The following is a 27,981-nucleotide window of genomic DNA, read 5'->3' as shown; positions in this document are numbered from 1 at the left end:
GAAAAGAAAGAAGGACCTGCTCAGGGTTCCCATGGATGACTGTGCCCCCCATCCTCTTTTGTCTCCAGAAAATACAAGACATCAGCCAGAGTGTGCTCTACCACAGCATCCCAGCCCATGTCACTCACAGGGCAGTAAGTGAGATTCTTTGGAGGATACTTGGAGCACAGTCCAAAGTTCACGGAAACTATGAAGCTCTTGTCCAGTGAGATGGCTGAAAGTAACCCCCTAAAAATATCTTTTTAAGCCACATCTTGATTGACACCATTTTTATAAAATATTATTTTATTATGTGGAGTCTGTTTTAGACTCTTCCCTGCTTTAGCCACAAAGTCTTTTTCCACAAAATAAAAAAATAATTGATGAACTTTATCAAAGCCTTGTCTTGGTAAGTGTCAGGTAATAACTTGGCTGTCTCTTGGGTTTTCAGGAAGATTAATATAAAATCCTAGGATGTCTCCCTGTCCATAGCTAAAACAGTAGTGTTCGCCAGTGGACTGGTGGAATTTGATTCCCTTTTGCTCTGCCAAGAGTAACTAAATTTATCATAACCTAAGGGAGCTTCATAGTTACCGTAGGGCTGAGATCAACCCAGTCTGGCAGTGGTGTCTGGTGGCATCTCATTCATGGTGATTTCAAAGTACCAGGACCCTGTCCGTATCCCATGAGAGACAAAGTAGACCTTCTTTCCAGCCACAGTCAGCCAGCCAGTCACTGGAGATCTCTAACTGGGGAGCTTAATCGTGTTGGCCTAACAAAACCTGTTCATAGAAGCAGCCTCTGTAGAGGTCTCCAGGAATAAATTTTCCTGCCCAGCAGTTAATTTCAAGCTTCTGAGGACCAACTGTGTGAGGATCAGGTTAAGTCAGAATATACCAGTAGCCATCTTCATTAAATGTGTGATCCAAGCGTTGTGAGGAGGACAGCACTGAGCGGAAAACAAAAAGTCACTCTGGGCCTTCTTGGTGGTCCCTGTGGTCTCCCCATCCTGCTGTCTGCACTGAGCTCCTCTTCCTTTTTTCTGCTGCTTCCTGCTCCAGTTTCCTGACTCAGATTCCCACTGTAGACACAGCACTGCTTTGTTTTTGGTTGTCATAAGCAGGGTCAATGTTACCAAGTCCTGATCCAAAAGTCCAAAACTGGGGTAGTGTTCTTTCCGGTCTTTACACCCTGGATCCAGGTGTTCCTTTACCAAGAGCACATCTCTTTTTTTACTCATTGTTTTAACAATGTTATTCAGCCAAGTCATTTTCCCAGGTGTCTGAATGGTCATCATGCACTCCCAGTATTTATCAATAAATAGTATAATATCTTTATCTTTGGAGAACCTTGTCTTTGGATATTCATTCAGTGTTCAGGACTGCCATGCCAGGTTGACCGAAGCACTAAGGGAAATTTCCTTCATGTTTGCTTGCTGCTGGATAAAATATGCCACTCTGATGGCATAGTTTGCAATAAAAATTGTAGTTGATCACGACAGGTAGACAGGATGAGATTCTGTGCTAAGTGTATCAACTGTGAACCATTTTGTACAAAAGCAGATGCCCCAGTCCAGCTGGAGGGTCTGTTACTGCTGCCATCAGTTTCATCTCCCCCTTTTTGGCAGCTGCTGCATTTGCGGCTGCTCCTGGTCTGGGTCAGACACCCACCACTTACATCATTGAGAAAGTCACTCCCAGACTTTCTCACATTATTCCGAGTCACCTGTAATGAGGTGCTTCCAACTCTATTGGTCTCTTAGGATGCTGCAGGCTGGCATAAAAGGAAGGGTGTCCTAAATACTCAGGCACACTCTCCCAATCCTGTATGTTTTGATTGTTCTTAGAAGAGAAACCACACTGAATATAAATCTTCCTCTTTTTGACAGTGGTAAATTATTCAAACACAAAATTCATTATTTTAAACATTTTCAAGTGTATACTTCAGTGTCATTAAGTAAATTAACACTGTTGTACAACTACAGCACCAACATTCATCTCCAGAACTTTTCCATCTTCCCAAACCAAAACTTAATACCTGGAAAACATCATTCTACTTTTTGTCTCTATGGATTTGACTACACTAGATACCTCATATAAGGGCAAGCTAACAACTTTTGTCCTTTTGAAGCCAGCTTATTTCTGCTGGCATGATGTCTTTAAGGTTCATCAATGCCATCACATGAGTCAGAACTTTCTTTTTAAGGCTGAATAATATTCCCTTGTTTGTGTATACTATATCCCGTTTGTCCATTAGATGACATTTGGGCGGCCTCCACCTTTTAGCTATTGTGGATGATGCTGCTATGAACAAGGGTGTACAATTTTCTCTTTGAGATCCTGCTTTCGATTATTTGAGGCACACACCCAGAACTGAAAATTCCGATAAAATGGCAATTCTATGTTTAATTTTTTGGGGGAAATGCCTTTAGACCTCCACAATGGGTGCATCATTTTATAGTCCCTCCAGCAATGCATAACAGTTATAATTTCTATACGTCTTTGCTAGATCTTGTTATTTTCTATTATTTTGGTAATGCCATCCTAATGGGTGTGGAGTTGTATATTATTGTGGTTTGATTTTCACTGGCCTAATGATTAGTGATACTGAATATCTTTCCATGTGCTTATTGCCCATTTGTAGATCTTCTTTGGAGTCTACTCAATACGAACTCAAGTTTTTTGCCCATATAATTCGGATTGTTTTCATTTTTGTAGTTACTCTCAAGTCGTAGGAGTTCTTTCTACAGTCTGCATCGCTTATCAGATGCAAAATTTGTGACAATCTTTCCTATTCTGTGATTCAAATGTTTGCTCGGTTGATAGTGTCCTTTGATGCCCATAAGTTTTACAATTCGATAAAATCCAATTTATCTACATTCTCCTTTTTCTATTTTTTTCTGTGCTTTTGGTGTCATATTTAAGAAGTCATTTCCAAACCCTATATTGTGAACCTTCTCCCTAATGTTTTCTTTTAAGATTTTGACAGTTTTGGCTCTTCCGTTTGGGTCTTTCATCCATTTCCAGATTGCTAGTGAATATCCAGTTTTCTCAACAGTATTTGTGAAAAAGACTGTCCTTTTCCACTAAATGGTCTTGACAACTTTGTTTAAAATTATTTGACTGTATAACTAAGAGTTTTTTTCTAGGCACTCAGTTCTGTTTTATTTGACAGTATGTCTGTCTATATGTACCAGTCTGCTTTGATTAGTGTAGCTTTGTAGTATGTTTTGAAATTGGTAAGTGTGAGACCTCCAACACTGTTCTTCTTTTACAAGATGATTTTGACTATTTAGATTCTCTCGATATTATATATAAATTTTAGGATTAATTTTTTTCTATTCTTTTTGTTTGTTTGACTTGCACTTTTAAAAATATATATACTTTAAGTTCTGGGATATATGTGCAGACCGTGCAGGTTTGTTACATAGGTATACACGTGCCATGGTTGTTTGCTGTACCCGTCAACCCATCATCTACATTAGGTATTTCTCCTAATGCTATCCCTCCCCTAGCTCCCATCCCCATTGTATATGGCCCCGGTGTGTGATGTTCCCCTCCCTGTGTCCATGTGTTCTCGTTGTTCAACTCCCACTTATAAGTGAGAACATGCAGTGTTTGGTTTTCTGTTCCTGTGTTAGTTTGCTGAGAATGATGGTTTCCAGCTTCATCCATGTCCCTGCAAAGGACATGAACTCGTCCCTTTTTATGGCTGCATAGTATTCCATGGTGTACATGTGCCCCATTTTCTTTATCCAGTCTATCATTGATGGGCATTTGAGTTGGTTCCAAGTCTTTTCTACTGTAACTAGTGCTGCAACAAACATACGTGTGCATGTGTCTTTATAGTAGAATGATTTATAATCCTTTGGGTATATACCCAGTAATGGGATTGCTGGGTCAAATGGTATATCTGGTTCTAGATTCTTGAGGAATCATCACACCATCTTCCACAATGGTTGAACTAATTTACACTCCCACCAACAGTGTAAAAGTGTTCCTATTTCTCCACATCTTCTCCAGCATCTTTTGTTTCCTGACTTTTTAATGATCTCCATACTAACTTGGAATTTTGATAGAGAGTGCAATGAGTCTGTAGATTTGTTTTGATTTGTATAGCTAGCTTAACAATATTGAGTTTTCCAATAAATGAACAAAGGATTTCTTTCCATTTATTTGTGTATTAATTTCTTTTTGCAATGTTTTATAGTTTTCAATGTACAAGTCTCTCACCATTTTGATTAATATTATTCTTAAGTATTTTACTCTTTTATCTTTATTTATTTGTTTACTTGAGACATTGTCTCACTCTGTTACCCAGGCTGGAGTACAGTGGCAGGATCTTGGCTCGTTGCAACCTCTGCCTACCATACTCGAGTGATTCTTGTGCCTCACCCTCGAGCAGGTGGGATTACAGACATGTGCCACCACACCTAGCTAATTTTAAATTTTATTTATTTATTTATTTATTTTAGAAGAGACAGAGTTTCACCGTATTGGTCAGGCTACTCTTGAACTTCTAATCTCAGGTGATACCCCCAAATCAACCTCCCAAAATGCTGGGATTACAGGCATGAGCCACCATGCCCAACCGTATTTTACTCTTTTGAATGATGTTGTAATTTGATTTGTTTTCTTAATTTCATTTTGAGTTGTTTCCTGTTTGCTTGTTTAAGTATAGAAATACAAGAGATTTTCTTTCTTTCTTTCTTTCTTTCTTCCTTTCTTTTTTCCTTTCTTTCTTTCTTTCTTTCTTTCTTTCTTTCTTTCTTTCTCTCTCTCTCTCTCTCTCTTTCTTTCTTTCTTTCTTTCTTTCTTTCTTTCTTTCTTTCTTTCTTCTCTCTTCTTTCTTTCTTCTCTCTCTCTCTCTGTCTCTGTCTCCCCGCCACCCTGCACCGCTTTCTTAGAGACAGGGTCTTGCTTTCTTTCCCAGGCTGTTTTTGAACTCTTGAACCCAAGAAATCCTCCCATCTCAACCTCTCAAAGTGCTGGAATTACAGGCATGAGTCACCATGCCTAGCCATGAGATGTTTTTACAAGGTGATTATGTATTATAAAACATTACTGAATACGTTTAATCATTCTAATAATTTTTTGTGGGACTTTTAAGGGCATTTTACATATGACATTATGTCGTCTGAAAGCAGAGATTATATTTTTTATTTCTAATTTTTATTCTGTTTATTTCTTTTTCTTGCCTAATTACTCTTGCTAGGTCTTCCAATACTGTTTTTAATAGAAGTGGTGAAAGTGTGCATTATTGCTTTGTTCCTGATATTACAAAAACCTCTTTGGTCTTTTGGATTGCATATGATGTTAGCTGTGGGATTTTCATAGATGGTCCTTACTATGTTGAGGCAGTTTCATTCTATTCATAGTTCATTAGGTGATTTTACCATGAAAGGGCGTGGAGTTTTGTGAAATGATTTTCTGTAGCCAGGGTCTTACTGCATTACACCTGGAAGAGCCACTCTTCTCTATACCGACCCATACCTGCTCCACTATATACCTGGTGTTCGAGAGGAATAAATACCTGTGTTTGCCAGGGTCCAGGGGCCACTCAACTAGACCCACAGTAGAGGTCACCTGTGTGAAGGGGTGGGGGAGCTGAAGAGGCCCTCATGGGTACAACTGTGGACTCTGCTTCAAGTCATAGTAGCTGTAGATGTAGACTTCTTTGTAGATGTTGACTGGAATGGAGCTATCCCTGCCACCCTGGACTCAGACATGGGCAAGGGATCCAGGGAAAATAGAGGCATGGACCAGAATCAGAATCAATAAGGTAAGGGGACTAGGCTCAGGTTCCTGTGAGTAGTTTGGGGTGACTGTTATAGAAAGTCACCCCATTTGCCCCAGAGTTGGTGGTTGTGTTGAAGAGTCTCTCAAGGAAGCCAGTTTCTCCCTCACTCTGACCACCTCCTGCTGATGGCCCTTCCTGTAGATTGATCAGGAATGAATCCTTCATAACTCCCAAATTTAGGAGACCAGCTAGACTTCTATAGATGGCCCCGGAGTTTCCATTAATGAGTTTTAGATGAAAGGGAAGGGTGTGCAATGGTTTCTTTATGCAAACCAGCATGTCTCCCTCTTCTTGTCTCCTAGCCCCTTCATAGAACCTCAGTCCGGACAATCACCAGAATACATTTCCCAGGTGGGGTGGAGAAGGCCAGGTTGGCTGAATCTGGTTCCCTGTGAGGACACAGCTGCTGAGCCCAGTGAGCAGTGAGCAGATGATGGCTTCCCAGCCGTCATTATCTGCAGCCCCTCAAGGACAAGCCTATAGCACCCAGTGCTGCCCCAGACTCAGACCTACTGAGCCCTTCAGTTTCTCCCTGCCTTTGTCTATTTTCTTCTTCACCAAAGTTATGACTATGAGGGCCCCTCCTAAGCTGCAGTTGTATTTATTGCTCTGCACAGAATTCCTGTACCATGACATACCTGTCTGGTCCATGCTGCTATTTTTAGCGAAGTCCTGGGATCTTGGTCTCACTGAGGGAGATTCTCTGATAGACATCAGAGTAGGGAGTCCAGTTTGGTGAAGGGGAAGCCACCAGAAATGCACGCCTGTGAGCAGAGTTGCCTCCTTCTTCCACACTCAAGAGTGTGGTCCCTTTTCAGGCTGCCAAGTCTTGTCCTGGAATATCTGGGCTGTCAGGGTGGGTCTCCTCCTACTCTCAGCCCACCCACCTTCAGCATCAAAAGGACCCTGGAGTTTTCTCACTGGACAGAAGGAGACCCATAAGAGCCATACTGAGCTCTTCTGTCTCTTACATGTTGCTTATGTACCCCTGGCTTAAACCTCACTGTGTGGGGACCGAGGAGCATCCTTGCATCTGGTTTTGAAAGACATATGAGGGCCTTCATCCAGAGCTCTGGCTGCAGCAACCCCTGGGGAGGTCCTGAGTCTGCAGACTTGAAGAATAATAGAAAGAAGAATTAGGGAAATGAGTAGGCATTATTCATTGGAAATCGTATATGGTGTATTTAGTGCTAACTAACATGTTCACTTGAGGGTAGCTGTGTTAGAGAGACTCTGTCTTTGAGGTTCAGCTCATAGACCTGGCATCAGTAAGAGGAGACCAGCCCCAACACTGCCTCTTCCAAGCCTCGAATCCTGTGAGGAGTTGGCAGATAAACTACAGGGCACCCAGGTAAGTTTGTATTTCAATTTAACAATATCATGTGGGAGATACACATACTAATTCTTTGTCATTGTTTTACTGAATTCAAATTTAACTTAACTCCAATGTTTTTATTTGATAAATTGCAGAATCCTACCTCCAGGCCACAAGCGCTCCCTCTCTAATCATGGCCTCCTGCATGAAAAGCAATCATAAAGCTGTTGTCGGGCATAAATGAGGTCACACTCTCAGGAATTAAAAAGCTATTGGTCAATAGTAAGGTTGCAGTTGTAGTAAATCTTAATACAACATATCAAAACCTCTGGGATATAGCAAAAGCAGTGCTATGAGGAATGTTTAGCATTAAATACGTACATCACAAAGTCTGAAAGAGCACAAATAGACAGTCTAAGGTTACACCTCATGGAAATGGAGACTCAAGAACAATGCAAACCCAAACCCAGCAGAAGAAAAGAAATAACGAAGATTAGACCAGAACTAAATAAAATTGAAACAAAAAGCAATGCAAAAAATAAATGAAACAAAAAACCGGTTCTTTGAAAAGATAAATAAAATTAATAGATCATTAGCAAGATTAACCAAGAAAAGAGAGAAGATCTACATAAGCTCAAATAGAAATGAAATGGGAGATATTAATACTGATACCACAGAAATACAAAAGATTATTCAAGGCTACTCTGATTACCTCTATGCACATAAACTAGAAAACCCAGAGGAGATGGATCAATTTCTGAATGTATACAACCCTCCTAGATTAAATGAGGAAGATATAGAAACTCTGAACAGGCCAATGACAAGCAGCAAGATTGAAATGATAATTTAAAAAATATCAACAAAATAAAGCCAGGACCAGACAGATTCACAGTTGAATTCTATCAGACATTCAAAGAAGAATTAGTACTAATCCTATGACACTAATTGTGATGGTTAATACCGAGTGTCAACTTGATTGGATGAAAAGATACAAAGTATTGATCCTGGGTGTGTCTTTCAGGGTGTTGCTGAAAGAGATTAACATTTGAGTAAGTGGGCTGAGAAAAGCAGACCCACCCTTAATCTTCATGGGCACAATCGAATCAGCTGCCAGCATGGCTAGAGTATAAGCAGACAGAAAAATGTGAAAAGAGAGACTGGCCTACCCTCCCAACCTGTATCTTTACCCTGTGCTGGATGCTTCCTGCCCTTGAACATCATACTCCAAGTTCTTCAGTTTTGGAACTCGAACTGGGTCTCCACTCACCAAGCGTGACCTAGCTATGGCCAATGCTGAGTGCCCAATTTGCCAGCAGCGGAGACCAGCACTGAGCCCTTGATATGGCACCATTCCTTGGGGTGATCAGCCAGCTATCTGGTAGAAGGTTGATTATATTGGAAATATTCCATTATGAGAAGGGCATAGGTTTGTCCTCACTGATATAGACACTTATTCCAGATATGGGTTTGCTTGTAAGACTACCATCTGTGGACTCATGGAATGCCTTATTCACCGTCATGGTATACCACACAGCATTGTTCTCACCAGGGCACTCACTTTATTACTAAAGAAGTGCAGCAGTGGGCTCATGCTCATAAAATTCACTGGTCTTACCATGTTTCCCATCATCCTGAAGCAGCTGGATTGATAGAACAGTGGAATGGCCTTTTGAAGTCACAATTACAATGTCAACTAGGTGACAATACTTTGCAGTATTGTCAGTGCTGGGGCTAAGTTCCCCAGAAGGCATGTATGCTCTGAGTCAGCATCCAATATATGGTACTGTTTCTCCCATAGCCAGGATTCATGAGTCTAGGAATCAAGGGGTGGAAGTGGAAGTGGCAGCACTCACCATCACCCCTAGTGATCCACTAGCAAAATTTTTGCTTCCTGTTCCCGTGACATTACGTTCTGCTGGCTTAGAGGATTTAGTTCCAGAGGAAGGAACACTGCCACTTGGAGACACATCAATGATTCCATTAAACTGGGGAAGTTAAGATTGCCACCTGGACACTTTGGGCTCCTCCTACCTTTAAGTCAACAGGCTAAGAAGGGAGTTACAGTGTGGGCTGGGGTGTTTGGGACAGACTATCAAGGTGCAATCAGTTTACTGCTCCACAACGGAGGTAAGGAAGAGTATGCATGGAATACAGGAGATCCATTAGGGCATTTCTTAGTATTATCATGCCCTGTGATTAAGGTCCATGGAAAACTACAACAGCCCAATCCAGGCAGGACTACAAATGAACCAGATGCTTCAGGAATGAAGATTTGGATCACTTCACCTGGAAAAATATCCACGACCTGCTGAGGTGCTTGCTGAAGGCAAAGGGAATACAGAATACAGAATGGGTAGTAGAAGAAAGTAATCATCAATATGGCCAGCTGCAGAAATGAGGAGTGTAATTGTCATGAGTATTTCCTCCTTCTTTTGTTAAAAGCATGTTTGTGCATATATACCCTTGTCCTAAGAAAATATCTTCATTTTATTTCCTTTCTCTTTTATCATGTGACATAAGATTTATTGACTTCACATCAGCGTTTAAGTATTGTTAACTTTACGTAACAGTATTTGCGTTGGGGATTGATGTGTTTCTGTTTATATGAACGATAGTTGTATTATGTTAGGTGTAATTATGACCTTATTATTGTCTTTATTTGAAGATTATGTATGATCTCAGAAGATATATATGGGTTGAAGTTGACAAGGAGTGGACTTGTGATGAGTAATACTGAGTGTCAACTTGACTGGATTGAAGGATAAAAAGGATTGATCCTGGGTGTGTCTGTGAGGGTGTTGCCAAAGGAGATTAACATTTGAGTCAGTGGGTGGGAAAGCCACGCCCACCCTTAATCTGGGTGGGAAGAATCTAATCAGCTGACAGCATGGCTAGAAAATAAGCAGGCAGAAAAATATGAAAAGAGAGATGGGCCTAGGCTCCCAGCCTACAACTTTCTCCCATGCTTGATGCTTCCTGCCCTCGAACATGGAACTCCAAGTTCTTCAGTTTTGGAACTTGGACTGGCTCTCCTTGCTCCTCAGCCTGCAGACAGCCTATTGTGGGACATTGTGATCATGCTATATATATATACACATTCCATTAGTTCTGTCCATCTAGAAAACCCTGACTAATGTACTAATTCACAGGAAGGAGAAAGAGGAAATTCTTCTTAAATTATTCTTGGTAGCCAGTGTCACCCTCATACCAAAATGAGGGAAGGACACAACAAAACAAGAAAACTACAGAGCAACATCCCTGATGAACATAGATGTGAAAATCCTAAACAAAATACTAGCTAACCAAATCCAACAGCTACCAAAAACATAGTCCACCATGTTCAAGTGGGTTTCATACCAGGGATGCAGGGATGGTTTAACATATGCAAGTTGACAAATGTGATATACCACATAAAGAGAATCAAAAACAAAAATCACATGATTATCTCAATGCACGCAGAAAAAGCACTTGGCAAAATCCAGCATCACTTCATGGTTAAAACCCTTTGCAAAATTGACATAGAAGAGACATACCTTATGGTAAGAAAAGTCCACTATTTCAAACCCATAGTCAACATTATACTGAAAGGAAAAAAGTTGGAAACAATTCCCCTGAGAACTGGAACAAGACAAGAATGCCCACTTTCACCGCTTCTATTCAACATAGTACTGGAAGTCTAAGCCAGAGCAATCAGACAAGAGAAACAAATCGAGGACATCCAAACTGGTAAAGAGGAAGTGAAACTGTTGCTGTTGGCAGGTAATGTGATCATATACCTAGAAAACCTTAAAGACTCATCCAAAAAGCTCCTAGAACTGGTAAATAAATGGCCGGGCACAGTGGCTCACGCCTGTAATCCCAGCACTTTGAGCGGCCGAGGCGGGCAGATCACAAGGTCAGGAGATCGAGACCATCCTGTGAATGGTGAAACCCCGTCTCTACTAAAAATACAAAAAAATTAGCCGGGCATGGTGGCAGGCGCCTGTAGTCCCAGCTACTCGGGAGGCTGAGGCGGGAGAATGGCGTGAACCCAGGAGGCGGAGCTTGCAGTGAGCTGAGATTGCACCACTGCACTCTAGCCTGGGCGACAGAGCGAGACTCCATCTCAACAACAAAAAAAAAACTGGTAAATAAATACAGCAAAGTTTCAGGATACAGAAGTAAGGCACACAAATCAGTAGCTCTGTTATACAGTAACAGTGAACAAGATGAGAATCAAATCAAAAACTCAATCCCTTTTACAAATAGCTGCAAAAAAATATACCTAGGAATATACCTAACCAAGGAGGTGAAAGACCTCTACAAGGAAAACTACAAAACACTGCTGAAAAAATCATATGTGACACATCCCCTGCTCATGAATGGGTAGAATCAATATGTTGAAAATGATCATGCTGCCAAAAGCAATCCACAAATTCAATGCAGTTCCCATCAAAATATCACCATCATTCATTACGGAACTGGAAAAAACAATCCTAAAATTCATATGAAACCGAAAAAGACCTGCATAGCCAAAGCAAGACTAAGCAAAAGGAACAAATCTGGAGGCATCACATCACCCAACTTCAAACTATAGTATAGTTTGACTCTATAGTCACCAAAACTGCAAGGTACTGGTACAAAAGTGGGCACATGGACCAATGGAACAGAATAGAGAATCCAGAAATGAAGCCAAATAACTGACCTTTGACAAAGCAAACAAAAACATCAAGTGGAAAAAGGACATCCCGTTGAACAGATGGTGCTGGGATAACTGGCAAGCCAAATGTAGAGGAATAAAACAGGATCCTCATCTCTCACCTGGTACAAAAATCAACCCAAGATGAGTCAGACTTAAATGTAGGGCCAGAAGCTGTAAAAATTCTACAAGATAACATCAAAAAAACCCTTCTAGACATTACTTTAGACAAATACTTCATGGCCAAGAACCCAAAAGCAAATGCAACAAGAACAAAGATAAATAGATGGGACTTAATTAAACTAAAAACTTCTGCACGGCAAAAGAATCAGCAGAGCTAACAGACAACACACCGAGTGGAAGCAAATCTTCACAATCCATACATCCAACAAATGACTAATATCTGTAGTCTACAAGTAACTCAAACAAATTATGAAAAAAATAAACAGTACCATCAAAAGATGGACTAAAGACATGAATAAAAAATTTTTAAAAGAAGGTACACGGATGGACAACAGACATATAGAAAAATGTTAAGCATCACTAATGATAAGGGAAATGCAAATCAAAACCACAATGTGATACCACCTTACTACCACAAAAATGGCCACAATCAAAAAATAAAAATAATAAAAGATGTTGGCATGGATGTGGTGAAAACAAAACACTTTTACACTGGTGGTGGGAAGGTAAACTAGTACAGTCACTATGGAAAACAGTGTGGAGATTCCTCAAGGGAATAAAAATAGATGTACCCTTTGATCCAGCAATCTCACGACTAAGTATCTACCCAGAGAAAAAGAAGCCATTATACAAAAAATATACTTGGACACCCATGTTTATAGCAGCACAATTGTAAAAGCATGGAACCAGCCCAACTGCCCATAAATCAACAGGTGGATAAAGCAAATGTGATGTATACATACACATACCATGGAATATTACCCAGCCATAAAAGGAACAAAATAATGGCATTCACAGCAACCTGGATGGAACTGGATGCTGTTATTCTAAGTGCAGTAACTCAGGAATGGAAAACAAGCATTGTAAGTTCTCACTCATCAGCAGGAGATAAGCTATATGAACACAAAGGCGTAACAATGATACGGTGGACTTTGGGGACTCATGGGAAAGGGTAGGAGCGGGGTGGGGAATAAAAGACTACTCACTGGGTACAGTGTACACTGCTTGGGTGATGAGTGCACCAAAATCTCAGAAATCACCACTAAAGAACTTATTTATGTAACAAAGCAACACTTGTCCCCCAAAAACCTATTAAAATAAAAAAAATTGAAAAATAATCAAAAAGAGAAAAATCACTAAAACCCTTAAAAACCTAAATAAATCAGTAAATAAATAAATATATAAATAAATGAGATGAGAACCTCTTCCACTATAGAGAGAATCAGAGGCAAGAGATGAAGAAGCAAGAATCCTGACAAGCCATGACAGACTGTCCTGTCACCTTAGGTGAACATCGCCCCTAAAGTTTGATTTGGATGCACAATAAATTCAAACCTTAAAATAAACACATAAATAAAATCAGAAAAAAAGTGGCCTAAGGACCTTCAAAGATAGTAATGAGCCCTCTACGGGATGGGTACAATGCGGCAACAACAGCAAGAATCTCAAAAGAAGTGTGCAGAGTGAAATAAGCCTGAGCATATGGGAGGATAATGTTTGATAACACTGATATGTTCCAGAGAACGGAAACCAAATAATAGTGACAGAAGCAGATCTGCAGCTTCCAAGGAGGGTGTTGGGGGAGGGAGTGAGGTGACAAGGGTCATGAGGAGCTGTTGGGATTGGTCACAGGTTGTATGTTGTATAGCTCCCTGTGGGGGTGATGTTTTCAAGGATCTAGAGAAATGCCAAAATTTGTCTAATTTCCTATTATAAATCTGGGTGGTTTATTAGATGTGCACGATTCCTACATGAAAGGAGTTTTATTAAAGAAGAATAGGCTGGAGAGAAAGGAAGCACAGGGATTCACACTGAGGAGCAGGGGGAGGAAGACACCACTCTGGAAACTCCTGGAAATGGGAACAGGAGGATGACAGAGACACAGGTTTCCCATCAGAGGTGGGTCTGTGATGACACAGCTGTACCTGCCACCTCAGCCCAGGACTTCAGTGCAGAGACTCTGTGTCCTAAGCTGCAGGGAGCAGGATGTTCTGTTTCCTTGATGCCCTGTTCCTGACTCTGAGGACTGAGGGGAGGAGGAGCCTCCACTCTCAGGCAGGGCCCTGGATGCCCCTGGACCCGTGAGGGAAGCTGCAGCAGCAGAAGCCACAGGCCAGACCTGAGCAGCAGCAGCCAGGGCTCACCCTCCTGGCAGAAAAGGAAGGGGGTTCTTGTCTCACTTCCCCCTGGGCCTGCAGCACTGTGGGACCACTCAGGCTGTTATCCCATGCTTCGCAGTAATAATCAGCCTCATCCTCGGACCGGAGACCAGTGATGGCCAGGGAGGCTGAGGTGCCAGACTTGGAGCCAGAGAATCGGTCAGGGACCCCTGAGGGCTGCTAATTATTATCATAGATGAGGAGTTTGGGGGCCGTTCCTGGGAGCTGCTGGTACCAGTGTACACCATTACTTCCGATGTTGGAGCTGCTTCCAGAACAAGAGATGGTGACCCTCTGCCCGGGGGTTCCAGACGCTGAGGGTGGCTGAGTCAAAACAGACTGGGCCCAGGACCCTGGAAGTGAGAGAGACACAGACATGGTGATTGACAAGAGACAAAAGGAGACAAGAGGAGAAAGCAGGGCCCCATGGGCTTCCCAGGGCCCCTCTCCTGGCCCTGAATCCTGTCACCTGCACAGTGAGTGAGGAGGGTGAGGAGGAGAGGGAACCAGGCCATGCTGGAGGTTGTCCTGAGTCCTGTCTTCTCTACCCACAGCTGAAGCTGAGCTGCCCCAAATCTCTCCCTCTCTTCATACTCTGAGAGGGGGAGAGTCCATCCGTGCAAATCAGACACCCTCGGTTTGTGACCCCACCCTGAGCCCTGGGTCAGGCTCCTTGGCTTGAGGATGTCAGGGGGTGGCAGAGGTGGAGCTTTGTGGTCCCAGGGGGTGGGGAGAACACAGCTGTGAGCCCTGAGCGGAGGACACCAGACAGGGCAGGTGGCTGGTTCTGCTCTGATCACCGCCGTCTTCTCAGGAATGATCCCCATGCGCCCTCTAGTGTCCGGATCAAGGTAAACCATTCTATGATAAGGTGACCAGAGCCTCTCAGATACACGGCTTCCTCTCCCCATTCTGTCCACTGCCCCCTCTCTCAGGTCCAAGCCAGGCCAAGTGGTGTCTGTGTCTCCTCCCTGTGACTACAGGGCTGTCGTCACGCTCTACTGAGGAGTCTTCAGACTCCTCAGGAGTGAATCTTTCCATGGCTCTGTGGCTGTACATTGTAGAGAACTCAGGTGGTATCTACATAAAGTCCTATGTCAGGATCAAGCCCAGAGCAGGGACCAGCCCCATGGACTCACCTCCCCACCTGTGTTGGACACCGGGTCCTCTCCTCTCATGTGGTTCCTTCCTGGTGGCCAGAGCTCTCCTTCCTCTGTGGATCCTGCAGCACTGAGGAGAAAGGGAGCTCTTTCCAGAGGGTTTTCCTGGTAAATCTTTGCTCCCCCTCTACTTCCCAAGATTTGCAGTCGTAGTCATCTGGATACTGTGACCAGGGATCTTGCCAAGGAGTCTGTCCTCCAAGCACTGAATGCCCATCTGCAGGGGATCCTGGCAAATGACTTTGGAGTGTTTCACTTATGAGCAAAAAGAGCAAAGATGCTCAGTCTTTGAAGATGGGAAGAATTAAAACTTCAACTTGGTTTGACCAGAGTCTGTCCTCAGGTGAGCCTGATACGTGGTAGCTCTTAGCATCGAGCACCCCAACTAGGATTTTTAGGGGAAAATTATGGTTTAAATTCAGTAGTGAGTGTTGTGGGGGTGGCTTAAAGATGATAGAAAATTATTTATCTTTGATCTGTAATGACATCTAGAATCTAATAAGCTAAAAACAACAAACTTAAGAAAACATGTAATTCTGTTGATCAAAATGAAAAATGAAACAGGTTATGTCTATGACTGCATGAGTTCTGGCATGATACATCCTGGGCTCTTAATAATTACTAGTTTGGGGAATTTTATGGGGATGGAGGGAAACAGCTGGATGGTTATGTTGATATTTCCACTGGTGAATGTATCACCAGGCAGTTGCAGTATAATGAGATTTTAAGTGCTCCATTTAAAAATGGAATAGTGAGATTTAATATAGACATTTAAATAAAACCAGTCCACATATGGAACTGAAATAAAATGTATGCTGTGTTTTGGGATTGCATTTCATGGGTGTCATTATTTTAAATGTGCCTTTTAGTGTAAGCCATGTTCCTTGACATAATTTTTATAGTTTTCAAAAAATGTTTATCGCATTTACATAACACATCAAGCATATTAAGTTTTATTTCTTTCCAAGTAGTAATAAACTATTAGAGCTGGGCTTCACTTCCTGTTTTTTCTCATTGCTTTTTCTTTGATGATGCATAGATGTTCACAGTGAATTTTGTTTTCCTTTCCTCCCACTTTAATGAACAGGGGGTCACCAAGGCTGAGCAGTGTCTCACATACAGGACAAGCCTGCACACGGCCCCCTCCCAGCCCATGGATGTGCTTCCTGGCGGATGCCCCATCAGCTCTTAGGCTGAGGACAGAGAGAGGAGCAGGTCCACAGCTAAGGAACCAGGTCACCCAGAGGCTCCGGGAGCAACAACAGCTGGGACAGTGAGCCCTGGACAGAGGACACTGACTATGGATTTTTTATGTGATCCTCCTCAGGGACCCTCACAGACAAACCAAAACCCCAGTCCCTGTGTGTCTTCAGGGCGTAGGTCCTTCCAGGTCCTCTTTTAATCACTGCTCTAGGTCCCGGGCCTCCTCCTCCTGTGACTCACAATGGACAGCCTCCTCCTCAGGCTGCACCCTCCTTACCACATCTGACCCCACACCCGTCTCCTCATTCCCCCATAAACCATCCCCTGCTCACTTCCATTAGCACTTTTGCATCATTCTGGGATCACAGCCTCCCCAAGGATGTCTCTGCAGGATATCCATGTTGCAGAGAGCTCAGCCCCTTGACAGGACCGCTGTGCCTGGGCCACCTAAGGCTGAGCATCTCTCTTGCTTCTTTTCTACACCAGCTCCAGGCCAAGGCATATCTAGACCTTTCAGAATGCTGAGCCCATGTTTTCTTAAACATCAGACTTCCTGTGTCACATTTGGGTCTCTGGGTCACGCAGGCTGGATTCTTCATTCTTGTCATCTCTCCCACAGTTTCCCAGCTCAGGAAATGGTCAGCACACCTGCACCAAGAGGAGGAAAAACCCACTCACTGTCAGTATAGATGTTAGTGGGCTCAGAGGGGAACATTTGTAAGGCTTGGCACACGGCAAAAAGTTCAACTCGCTGTGGAGAAGAATAAGTAGTGGGAAACCGAAAAGGACGGTTGTCAGCGATGACGGCTGCAACACCTGTTTTCGAACCATCAGTGAACAAAACGTGAGCATGGGCCAATGGCTGATGAGAATGATGAAGAGGAAGAACAAATGAGGTACGCTGAAAAAAGGTTAACAATTTATGTTTAGGGTAATGAACTGACAATTGACCAGTAAAATTGCTAAGTGCTATTTGCCAAGAAAGGTTGAATTGATAAAGAGAAACGATTTGCTGTTGAGTAAAAGGAACAGTGAAGATATCAGGGTCTTTTCCATATATTTAGCGAGACCTTTTGTGGCCAGCCATAATAAGTTGGCTAACCAATTCGACATAAGGTTGAATAGTTTTATAACGTGTAGAGGGTAAATGTAGCCACTCTAAAGGGGATTGTTGCCAAAACACTGCTGTAGGCTATAGGTGTGGGGTAAGAATCAGCAAAAGTAGGGGCTGAGTATAATCTATTCGAGATACATGAGCATGTTGAATTGCTGACTCCACAAGCTGTAGAGCTTGCTTTGCTTCTGAGGTGAGGGTTCTAGGAGAAGTAGGATCACTACTTCCCCTTAAAATGTTAAACAAAGGCAGCAAGTCAGCAGTAGTAAGGGACAAAAAAGGTCGAACCCAGTTTATGTCCCCAAGAAGTTTTTGAAAATCATTAAGTGTTTGCAATTTTGAGAGGTTAAATTGTATTTTTTGAGAAGAAATGGTAGTCTCAGCAATTTTTTGACCAAGATAAATAAGAGGAAAGGTTTGTTGGATTTTTTCTTCTGCTATCTGCAGACCAAAGGTAGGCAAATGCTGTTGTAAAAACAATAAGGCTTGTTGCAATTCTGCGAAAACCTCTCCTGCAATTAAAATGTCATCCATGTAATGTAAGCAATAGATGTGAGGAAACTGAGCCCTAAAAGATTGTAAAGCCATGGCCACATACTTTTGACATAAAGTAGGGCTATTAGCCATGCCTTGAGGCAAGACCTTCCACTGATATCTAGCCATAGGCTGTCGAAAATTAATAGAGGGAAGGCTAAAAGCAAATCGAGCCTTATCATTTGAACGAAGAGGAATGGTAAAAAAACAATCTTTAAGATCTATGACAAAGGCTGACCAATTTTTTGGTATAGCCGTAGCGGACAGGAGACCAGGTTGCAGTGCCCCCATGGGTAACATAGTAGCATTTACAGCCCACAAATCTTGCAATAGCCTCCACTTTCCAGATTTCTTTTTAATAACAAATATAGGTGTATTCCAAGGGCTAGTAGAAGGTTCAATATGTCCAGCAGAGAGCTGCTCTTGAACCAATTGAGTGGCTGCCATCAACTTTTCCTGAGTTAAAGGCCACTGATCCACCCAAACAGGTTCATTAGATTTCCACTGAATAGCATCTGCAGTTAAGGGGGCAGCTAGGATCAGTGGCCTTGGGGAAAACCTAAACCATGTCGATCATTTTTTGGTGTAATTTGTACTGGAGCAAGAATGCCAGTGTTATGTTTTCCTAATCCTTGGTTGAGGAGCAGTCCCTGCTGGAGCAACTGTTGGGACACCATGGGGTTAGGACTAAACAGATAAACCCCCATTTGTTGTAACACATCACGTCCCCATAAGTTACAAGGTAAGTGGGGTAACACATAGGGTTGAAATTTTCCTTGGTCACCTTCTTGATCAGTCCAGGTTAATACTTGTGCACTTTGCTGGGGGTTTTGAGACATTCCAATACCTTGTAGATGAGTTATAGAGGCAGTAAGAGGCCATGAAGCAGGCCGAAATTGTAAACTAAATACAGAAACATCTGCTCCAGTATCAATTAAACCTGAAAAAGTCTTTCCTTCTATTTGGAGTTGCAGGGTAGGTCTCTCGGCATCAACAGCCTGCAACCAATAGACATCAGGGGAACCGAAACTGCGGCTGCCGCGCGCAGAAGAGGAAGCTGTTTGCCCTACTTGAGAAACATAGGGTAAAAGCAGAAGTTGGGCCACACGCTGACCTTTAGATACAGTAACCACAGCTTGAGAGGTGGAAGCCATAACTTGAAGTTCCCCAGTGTAGTCAGAGTCAATTATTCCAGGATAGACAATTAACCCCTTAAAGAGGACACTGCGTCTTCCAATAATCAGCCCAACAGTCTCCTTAGGGAGAGGCCCAAACACTCCTGTAGGAATGCGTTGCAGACCCATTTCAGGTGTTAGTACGTAGCTGGAGGTGGCACACAAGTCCAATCCTGCTGACCCTGGGGTGGCTCGCGAAAGGGATTGGAGGGACTCATGGAGGTCACTGGAGGGGCTGTCTGAAGGGCCCCTATTGTTTGTCGGGCCCGGGGAGAGGCCCACTTCTGGTTTCCCTGAGGGGAAAGAAGGTTGCCTTGAGAATCAGTACGAGACCTACATTCATTCATCCAATGAAACCCACGTTGGCATCGAGGGCACAAGGAAGTAGGTCGAGCCTTAGGTGATTTCCCTGAACTCGCGGGCGTGTGGCGGCATTGATTCTTAAAATGTCCTGGTTTACCACAATTAAAACAGGTTTGATTACCTCCCTTGTTTTGTAGCCGCTTATTTTGGCCCCTTCCTTGCACCTGCAAGTAAATCTGAGAAAGAGGAACTCCTTTCATAGCTGCAGCATAAGCCACACCTTGATTAAAAGCAGGGCCAATTTCAGAACATAAGCGAACATAATCTTCCAGAGTCCCATTTTTCTTGTATGGGCGAATAGCGGCTTGGCAAGCGCCATTCGCATTTTCAAAGGCGAGTTGCTTTACAATTACAGTACCTGCCTCAGAGTTACCGACCACTCGGCCCACTGCCCGTAATAATCGAGAGACAAAGTTCTGATAAGGCTCGTCAGGTCCCTGGCGAATTTTTGTAAGTTCCTCTGTGCGTTTGGAAGATGGCAATTTCTTCCAGGCAGAGAGGGCAATATTGGATACTTGGTCATAAATCCATCTTTGCCAACCAATTTGATTAGCAGTATCTGAAAAGTTACCTAAGCCAGTGAGCATTTCATAAATAACCTGATTACCCGCCAAGCGATTACGGTGAGAAATTTCTTCAGCCTTTTCCAAAAATTCAGTTTTCCACAACAAGTAGTCACCCCCGTCTAGGCAGGCTTTTGCTATGCCTTTCCAATCATTAGGGGGTAAAGCATCCTCTGCCAAAGTTTCCACCATGGCTAAAGTAAAGGGTGCTGTAGTCCCATACTGAACCACAGCAGCCTTAAGGTCCTTTAAAGTCTTAAAAGGCAGAGGCTCATGATATTGCTGATTTGTCTGTGGGTCAAGCCTGACGGGGAAGGCATGAAAACCTTCTAGTGATTCTCCAGACAAACGAGCATGATGCAAAGCACCCTCCAAAGGTGACGTGACAGACGCAGGCAAAGAGTCAGGCTTATGAGAACAAGAGCAAGAACAATTAGATCCAGGGGGTTTCTTAAGAAAGGCGGCAGCGAAAGCACATACCAAGGCCTCTTCATCTTCCCCTGGTGAAGACAGAGGTGAAGCAGGAGAAGTAGACAATGATGATTTTTCAGACTCCTCACAAGACAACTTCCCATCTCTTGGAGACGGTTGATGACAAACAACCAACTTTTCCTCAGCCATGATAGGGGCAGAAGTCTCCCCACATGGCATAGAGCCTAAAGGCTTATAGGCTTCAGGACAAGGCACAAGACATTCCTGGACCAGATTAAAGAGTCCAAAACTCACCACAGGAATGCCATCAGGGCCATGCAGAGTATAATGCTTCCGCAGGCCTTCTCCCACCTTTGACCAGGTGTCCACATTGATAGTGCCTTCCTCAGGGAACCAAGGACATGCCTCTTGTACCATCTCCAAGAATTTTTCCAACTGCTTAGTTTTTATAGAAGCCCCACGGGTATGCATCATAGATTGCAACACTTGAATGTAAACAGCACGTTCCTTAGAGCCAGAATGTCCCATTTTTACTCCTAATGTATGACTATGCGCCCACAACTGTTTATACTCACACAACTTCTGCAGAACTTACCAGAACTGGGCGTTCTTTCCACAGTATTTCTCGGGTCCCTGTTCGGGCACCACCTCTTGCGGTCCGGCCACAGGGGTTATTCAGGAATGCACCGAGAAGCCGAGAAGTAGTGGGAAGAATGATGAAAGAAAGACACAGAGAAGCAGGATTAGGAGGGACGGTCCCCTGATAGAGAAGAGACCCAAATTCTGCTTTATTCAGTGCTTTTATATATGCCAGGGGTCAAAGGTCCACACAATAATTGTTTTTGTCTTCTTCAATAGGTGCGGCCTCCGCAGTCTGTCCTGTACTAACCACTAACTGTGAAAAGCCATTCTCAGCGCTTCACTGATCTACTAAGAACAGGAAGATACCCAACGACAGGATCTTCAGTGGTCAGGTCCTTGACCATGCCACCTACTCCCCTGTCTGCAGGTCTTGCCAGTGCATGGGAACAACTCTGCTTTGGCTCCCCACACCCAGGACTGAGCCAGGTCAGCACTATATCTGGAATTCCCTGACCTGCGTCCTCAGGCAGCATTTCATATTTGAGTGCCTTGTTGCTGGGACGCAGTGAGTCTCAGACAGCCCTGAGAACAGACTACTGGGGATGGAAGGGAGGTCTCTGCTTGTACGCTAGAAAAGCAGAGTCCATGCCGCAGGGGACTGTTCACCTGCTACGATGTCCCCAGGTTCTGACCATCATGTGAGCTAGGAAAGACTCATTTTGCTTCTTTGAAGAAAAAATGTCCAGCTCCACAGGCAGTGGTGTTAGCACATGTGGACAAGCAGCCAAGACTTCGGTGTCATCAGATGTTTTGGTTTTGTTTTGTTTTGCTGAGACTTCAGAAGAATGGATGGGAAATTGAGAGAAGAGCCTTTTACAACTAGAAAGTACTTCCAAATGTAGTTTGTGCCCAGGCCAGTTATTTCAAAATTTAAAAATTGTCACAGAACAAGACCTAGAGCAGGGTGAGGTTTTCGTCCCACTTCCCCATCTGTGTGTGTCACTGTGAGAAGCATTGCTTGGCCAAATCATACAGTAATAGTCAGCCTCATCCTCAGACTGGAGCCCGGAGATGAGTAAAATCCCTGCATTGGCCGAGGCATCTTTGGATCCAGAGAAGCGGCTGGGGACTCCAGAGCCCTGGTGCTTATCTGAGTCTGAGTAATAGTACAGGAGATACCTGGGAGGGCTCCTTGGCTTCAGCTGGTACCAGTATATGTTGCAGCTACCAACATTGATGTCACTGGGCAAGGTGCAGGTGAGTCTGGCGGATTCTCCAGGAGATGCGGAGAAGGAAGGTGGCTGAGTCAGCACAGGCTGCGAGAGGGAACCTGCAAACACAGACACTCGTGGTTGATGGGCAGGGTTCAGGGTGAAGTTTTTCAGGGATCTTTACCAGAAGAGCCAGAATCAGGCTGAGGTGCTGACCCTGGTCTCTGAGGCCTGTCCCTACCTATGCAGTGAGAGAGGAGCAGGAGGAGGAGAGGAGTCCCGGCCATGGTGGATGCAGCCTGACATGCACAGTGGGACTGGGCTGCCCCAGGCCTCCTTTTCTTCCCACGCTCTGCAGAGGAGGGGCGGCTCATGCAAATGTGTTTCCATCCAGCAACTGCCCAGCCCCTCTCTAAGCTCTGGGGCTGAAGCTTAGCTCACACTGCAGACTGAGGAGGAAGAAGTTTTGCTTTTCCCCTTGAGAGGGCTCCAGAAGAAAGCACCTGCTGAAACCACACACACCTTCCTGCTCAGGAGACTCTGCCATGCCATGGGAGGGCATAGACGCTAAGTCCCCATCAGTAAGCACAAGGTCTTAGCCCCTAGTCTTGGATTTCTTTGAGTGAATGGTCCTTTCTGAGCAGCTGTGTAGGGACCATAGGGCAGTCCCCCAGCATCCCATGCTGATTAGAGGACACTTACCTCCTGATGGCCCTGCTGATCTCTGCAGCCCATTAGTCACTGTCTCTATTCACACCTCTATGGTCTGATTGCTAGACACTAATTCCATAAGGCTATGCATGATTATTGTGATTTCTCACTCCCAGAATGAGTCTTGGTCCATGAGATGTAGACATGTACATATATAACTTTTAAAATCTAGAAAAATCTAACTGCCTACATGTGCCATCAGGGCAGGCATCATGGAGAAGGGGTCAGCTGAGGAGCTAGGTTGAAGGGCAGTTAGGGGCTGCTCAAAAGAATGGTGAATAATGAGAATTTTGCAAGAAAAATAAATGATCCATGACATGTTAAAGTAGCAATTCAACAAAAGTTACCTCTACAGTGGTTTCATACATTTTATAGAGTTTTTACTCAATATAGTGATATAGGGAAATGAATAGCATTGGTAAACTTACCAGTGAGTAGTGTGACATATTTCTCATTTTATAAAGTCAACCATTATCTCCCTAAGTAAAACTTGTTGTTTTCTGCACAGTTGTGTCCCTGCTTGCTCTGACTGATTTTGGCTCTGTTCCTAGGGCAGCCTGTTCCAGGAACCAAGGACTTTCTGATTTTTTTTGAGGCAATTTGACAATGCTGTTGCTGTGGGCTTTCTCTGAGGGCTGACTCTGAGGAAACAAAGCTGCATTCTCTTTTTTTTTTTTTTTTTTTTTGAGACAGAGTCTCGCTCTGTCGCCCAGGCTGGAGTGCAGTGGCGCAATCTCGGCTCACTGCAAGCTCCGCCTTCCGGGTTCACGCCATTCTCCTGCCTCAGCCTCTCCGAGTAGCTGGGACTACAGGCGCCCGCCACCACGCCCGGCTAATTTTTTTTTTTTTTTTGTATTTTTAGTAGAGACGGGGTTTCATCGTGGTCTCGATCTCCTGACCTCGTGATCCGCCCGCCTCGGCCTCCCAACGTGCTGGGATTACAAGCGTGAGCCACCGCGCCCGGCCAAAGCTGCATTCTCTAGATCACTGTCCCTGACCTGAGACCTGGGCCCTGGTTAGCACCAGCCCAAGCAAACGTGAACACAAATGGTAAACAGCCCAGTTTTCCCGGTTGTAGGTGGTGCTGTAGGGGCGTGCTCCTAGGAGACCTGAAATGTTCCCATCTCACTTCCCCACAGACTGCAGCACCGTGGGGGCCTCCAGAGAACTGTCTAAATCCAACGTTAGTGACCAGCCTTGTCCTCAGCCTGGAGCCCAGATATGCTCAGGAAGCCCTCCTTGACAGACTGATCAGTCGAGAATCAGTTCTGGATCTGCAGGTGGATATTTACATCTACGGATCAGAGGTTTAAGGGCACTTCCTGTTCATTGTTGGTACCGGGACACAATTCCAAGAACCTTATTGCTGCTGTTTCTAGTGCAGGAGAGGGTGGCTGGTTTAGTTACAGACAAACTGTGCAGACCCCCAAGTGAGCCCTGACCGCCCAGGACCCTAAGAGTCGGGAGAGAGACACGGGGTGTGGGAGACGGCTCAGTGAGCCAGGAGAGCAAGGCAGAGCCCTGGTCCTCCCAGTGCCAGTCCCTGCCTTTCTGTCTCCAGCCTCCTGTGCAGAGACTGAGGAGGGTGGGCAGCAGAGGGATACAGGCCACAGTAGAGAAGTCTCTAGAGCTCTGCTTCCTGAGCCACACAGATTAGGGGGAACAGCCCCTTTTCTCTGGCCCCTCTTAGAGGAGGGGACTCAGTGCAAGTCTAACCTGTCCCCATGGTTGTTCCCCTCACATAAGATGCTGAGTCTGATTATACTTCTCGAGGACTGGGTGGCTTCTTGAGGCTGGGTAGGAGAGCATGGTCAGTGACTCTTCAGGCACCCTGGGAGGACACAGCTGCTGGACCCTATGAATACTAAACAGAGACACGGAGACAGGTGTCTGGTGTCCCAGCCAAGTCCAGCCACGAACTGACTTTCCAGGCTGCACAGAAATCCAGGGGTCTCTCTTCCTTCTTGATTCTCACTGGATCAGCACATAAGGCAGAGTGGTGGAGTTTGGGGAGAATAAATGAGCCTGCTTGTGTGGTTCACTGGATTCAGTGGAAATGCAGAGGACTACAGGGATCAGAAGGAGAAAAAAAAAGGAGAAGGAGGAAGTGCTAGCTGAGGCAAAATAGGAGAATCAGCCAACTCTGGGCTACTTCAGAACTAGGGTATCAGAGAGGCTCGTAAAAGAGAAAAAATAGGCTGGGCACAGCGGCTCATGCCTGTAATTCCAGGACTTCAGGAGGCTGAGGCGGGTGGATCACTTGAGCTCAGGAATTCAAGACCAGCTTGGGTAACATGGGGGGAAACCCCATCTCTACCAAAAATACAAGATATTAGCAGGGTGTGGTGGTGCGTGCCCATAGTCACAGCTACTTGGGAGGCTGAGCTGGGAGGATTGCTTGAGTCAGGAGGTGAAGGTTGCAGTGAGTTGAGACCACAGCCTGGGCAACCAGGGTGAGACCCTGTCCCTACCCTCACCACCACCCCCCACCAAAAAAAAGAGAGAAAATGTATAAATGTCCAATTTCAAGAAAAAAAAATCTGGAAAAATACCAGTAGGTTTCCTGTTATAAAGCTCTTGATAATTAACTCAGGATGATAGAGGGGAGAAGTGGTTGACAGGAAAAGGAAAGATAACCAAGAAGGGAATTCAGGAATCAGAGGCGTGGGAGGGGAGAGGGTAAGGATGGGTTACACTACAGAAAAGACTAGATGAGAAGCTAGTAAGAATGTTGGATGGGAGCCAGAGGGGAAGTCAGGTTAGTTGTTTGCTTTTGTTTTGTTTCTTAAAGAAAGGGGAGCCTCTCCCTGCTTTGCAGCTGTCCTCCCTGATCGTCTTCCTGCATGGAGTGTGGGTTCTTCGATCTCGGCTTACCGCAAACTCTGCCTCCCGGGTTCCAGTGATTCTCCTGGCTCAACCTCCCGAGTAGCTGGGATTATAGGCTGTGCCACCACGCCTGGCTAATTTTGCATTTTTAGTAGAGACGAGGCTTTTCCATGTTGGCCGGGCTGGTCTCGAACTCCCGACCTCAGGTGATCTGCCCGCCTTGGCCTCCTAAAGTGCTGGGATTACAGGCGTGAGTCACCACACCCAGCCAAGTGTGGGGTTCTTCTGTCATCCAAACACATTAGTTCACTATGTCTGAGATATCTCTTAGGTTATTGCCCGCCAAGGTTTCTCCTTATTTTATACTATTCTTATGAATTTATTATTGCTGTTTTTGTTATTAGAGGCAAGGTCTCACTTTGTCACCCAGGCTGGAGTACAGTGGCATGATCATAGCTCATTGCAGCTTTGAACTCCTGGGGTGAAGCGACCCTCCTGCCTCAGCCTCCTAGGTATCTACGATGACAAGCATGCCACACTATGCCTGGCTAATTCATTTTTTATTGTTTAAAAACATGTTTTGTGGAGAAAAGTTCTTGCGATGTTACCCTGGCTGGTCTCAAACTCCTGGCCTCAAGTAATTCTTTTGCCTCAAACTCCCAGAGTGCTAGGATTACACACGTGAGCCTCTTCTCCTGGCTGGACTTGTTTTTGTTCAAACATGTATGTAGATTTTGTGTGGTAGGAACTTTTTAGAAATGCAGAGACTGTGTCCTCACTCCAGAGCCCCTGAATTAGAATGTGCATTTTGCAAAATGCCCAGAAGATTCATATGCACAATAGAATTTGGGAGGTACTCTTCTAACACAGGCATGGAGACACTGGTGTAGTTTTGGATATAAATTATTCCTCATACCTTAATCTGTTATGCTCCTTCTTACATGAATCGGAAACTCTTGTTTCTCTATTTACTGCATTGTGAAGTCAGGTATAATGTACTCAAGGCTTTCCATTGAAAACTTCAGGCATTTTTTTTCTGACCTCACAAGTAACTTCCACAGAAGTTACCAGGAGCGTTTTAATAATAAGATAATATCATACCTTTGTTTGAGTAGCAAACAATAAGAATTATCTAAAAATGATAATATTTCATTGGTATTCAAATAAAAATAAAATTAGCAACTATTTAAATGTTTTATCCCTTTTAAGAAATGGAACACTACTTACATTAACCTCAAATGAAAAGATCATAAAGGGGTGTAAAAGCAGATGAAAAAGCACAAGGCTTGATCACCATTGTGGAAATACTGAGAACAAAAATAATTCTTGAACTTTATCAAAGCTTTATGTTCATAAGTATTAGGTATGACTTGACTGTTTCCGTGTCTTCAGAAAGAGTAGCACAAAATTTCAGGATGTGTCCCTTCCATAGCTTGAAATATAGTGTTTGCCAAGGGACTGGTGAAACTTGGATCTTTTTTGCTCTGCAAAGAATAACTAAATTTACTCATTGTTTAAACAATGTTATTTAGCCAAGTAATTATTCTAAGTGTCTGAATGGTCATCATGCCCTCCCCGTATTTATCAATAAATGGTATAATATCCTTATCTTTAGAGAACATTGACTTTAAACATTCATCCCATGTTTGGGACTAACTTGTCATGTTGGATAAAGCAGTAAAACACATTTCATTCATGTTTGCTTGCTACTGGAGGAAATAGATATTACTGCTATGATAACATACATTGCAATGAAAACTGTAGTTGGTCATGAGGTAAACAGGATGAGGCATCCATGCAAGACTTAGCAACTGTGAACCATTTTGTACAGAAGCAGATGCCCCTCTCCAGCTGGAGGGGCTGCTACCTCTGCCACCAGCTTCATCTCCCCTTCTTTGGCCACTGTTGCATTTGCAGCTGCTCCTGGGTTGGGTTGGGCACCCACTGCTAACATCATGGCCACCTCTAGACTTTCTCATATTATTCTGAGTCAC

General features: G+C 44.0%; 3 long non-coding RNA genes and 2 pseudogenes across 5 annotated transcripts in view; 2 read left to right on the top strand and 3 right to left on the bottom strand.

Annotated features, from left to right (window-relative positions):
- Window positions 1-23,668, top strand: part of LOC134733560 (uncharacterized) — a 28,465-nt gene extending 4,797 nt beyond the window's left edge. The window contains exons 2-6 of one of the 3 annotated variants that reach the window (XR_010117135.1): window positions 6,081-7,129; window positions 15,413-15,616; window positions 16,361-17,372; window positions 19,093-19,208; window positions 21,516-23,668. This is a non-coding gene — a long non-coding RNA (uncharacterized lncRNA). The remainder of the gene's footprint in view (window positions 1-6,080; window positions 7,130-15,412; window positions 15,617-16,360; window positions 17,373-19,092; window positions 19,209-21,515) is intronic. The other 2 variants (XR_010117134.1, XR_010117136.1) reach the window with 2 other exon arrangements.
- On the bottom strand, window positions 21-27,926 carry LOC134733544 (set1/Ash2 histone methyltransferase complex subunit ASH2-like; annotated as a pseudogene).
- Window positions 13,697-15,235, bottom strand: LOC134733545 (uncharacterized; annotated as a pseudogene).
- LOC134733556 (uncharacterized) lies at window positions 16,198-21,540 on the bottom strand. Its single transcript, XR_010117130.1, has 2 exons — window positions 21,253-21,540; window positions 16,198-17,124 (listed from the first exon to the last, which is right to left on the bottom strand). It is a non-coding gene; the product is annotated as an uncharacterized lncRNA (long non-coding RNA).
- LOC134733563 (uncharacterized) lies at window positions 24,075-27,595 on the top strand. The gene is made up of 2 exons (XR_010117139.1): window positions 24,075-24,211; window positions 24,301-27,595. It is a non-coding gene; the product is annotated as an uncharacterized lncRNA (long non-coding RNA).
- Window positions 27,927-27,981: the final 55 nt, after the last annotated feature.

The sequence above is a fragment of the Symphalangus syndactylus genome, chromosome 18 (assembly GCF_028878055.3).
Source record: "Symphalangus syndactylus isolate Jambi chromosome 18, NHGRI_mSymSyn1-v2.1_pri, whole genome shotgun sequence".
Classification (NCBI taxonomy): Eukaryota; Metazoa; Chordata; class Mammalia; order Primates; family Hylobatidae; genus Symphalangus; species Symphalangus syndactylus.
The sequence above is the reverse complement of the archived record's forward strand: the minus strand, read 5'-3'. Positions and strand labels throughout refer to the sequence as shown.